At 39.9% G+C, this 1796-nt stretch overlaps 1 pseudogene; it reads left to right on the plus strand.

Annotated features, from left to right (window-relative positions):
• The first annotated feature begins 207 nt into the window (after positions 1 to 207).
• On the plus strand, positions 208 to 1193 carry LOC140242764 (uncharacterized; annotated as a pseudogene).
• The last annotated feature ends 603 nt before the right edge of the window (positions 1194 to 1796 follow it).

The raw sequence follows: 1796 nt of genomic DNA on the forward strand, positions 1-1796 counted from the left end.
GCGTGTGCAGGTCGTAACGACATATTGTTACGGGACACTGGTTAACAGTCTAAATTTATATCGATATCTCGATCCAAGGTAGGTAGATGTTAGAATGTTATATCGATCGTGAGTATCTTATAGCGCTAGCGCTCGCCTCAGCTTAGCTCTAGCTAGCAGCTCTGTCGCTGACCTGTGTAGCTTTAGTTCTAAAATACGTGTGAATAAATGATGGATTCAGACGACGAGATCGAGTCGCCCATTTCATGCCCCGCTACCGTTTCGAGTGAGTCAGAGAGGGAGTCAGAGTCGGATGTCGAGCGAGATGGTGAGGACGAAGATCCCCGATCAAGCAGGAGAAGCAGCCGTTGGCGTTGGTCGGCCTCAACAGCGATTGGGTTTACTCCCGTATAGTATGAACCAGACGCTGCACCTCCCGCCCCCGGAGCAGTCGGCGGTGAGGAAGCTCAGGGGACGGGGTGATGACAACGAGCCCGCAAGATTGGGGAATAACAATTGGTAATTATCTACTTGAGAGTCTATATTCTATATAACCTTAGTAACAGTAGTAGTAGTAATAACAGTAGTATATCTGTATAGGCCAGAAAAAAGTATAAGTCACAAATGTTGGAAGTACAAAACTGCTGCTTGTAAGTTGTAATAATACTCTAGACTCTCTACAATGTACAGGTTTTTACCAATGCCACAGTTAGTTACTGCTTATTGACTTAGGCCTACTGCTATTTGGAATGTGTGGATAAGACAGTAAAGTCACTAAAGACTAAAGTACTGAAGAGGCTGGTGTAGATGTAAATCTCTGTGGCAATAGTTGGCATGTTGAACTTGAAGGATTGGTCTCAATTTATCATTGTGTGGCAGCTCAGTACTACATGACTAAAACTAATTAAGTTACACAACAAGTAAACCTGAATTTACCTGTATTTCTTTCTTCAGGTGCCAATGTGGGAACTGTGTGCCAATGCCTACAACACGGGAGTCATTGTGCTGTCACAAGGCTGACCCGGTCTTAGAGGAGGTCGAGCAGTACAACGACCGGCCGACATGCAGATGCTCAAATAAACTGTATAACAGCACACCCAGGATTTTCCACCGTTTGCCTTGGTGAATGGGTGTTGGAAGCTGCTTATCACCAATATGCTCAACAGTATGGAGAAGGTGCCAGAACCAAAACGGATGCCACAGATAATGAGTGAGTTTGTTTGTCAAATTTTTCAATTTTTCTTCTGAAATAATGCAAATTTGCCATTTTTTATTCCCTTGACAATATGCTGTTTATACTGCCAATTTGCAATTGCACCCATCAAAAGAATGCAATATCTAATTCACCATGTGTGATTTCAGTCCTGCACTCCAGTAATTTATTCAAATATATCGGACCTGTCTTCGTAGATAATGCAAAAGTACATGTAGCCTTGTAGGATATATTTGTATAATCTTTTCATTTTTTATTTCTTGAGTGCATAGGGACATTATCACTTTGTGTTATGCGCTGTATAAGCACTGTCAATTATTACACTATTATTATTGTTATTATTATTATTATTATTATTATTATTATTATTATTATTATTTTATGCTGCCATTATACAGTTGTACCAGGTACCCAAAATAATGACTACCATACTCCATGGGTCCCATTCACATTGTCTAATTTAAATCCTATTCTCAAGATAAATTTCTAGATGAACACATGATGTCATATAAAAGGATTATCAAATTTTACTCCTTTTGCATTCCATGATTTCGTTTCACTTTTGTTTCTATATCAGGTGATCAAGACATGTTGCATACACTGG

Source organism: Diadema setosum, chromosome 2 (assembly GCF_964275005.1).
Source record: "Diadema setosum chromosome 2, eeDiaSeto1, whole genome shotgun sequence".
Classification (NCBI taxonomy): domain Eukaryota; kingdom Metazoa; phylum Echinodermata; class Echinoidea; order Diadematoida; family Diadematidae; genus Diadema; species Diadema setosum.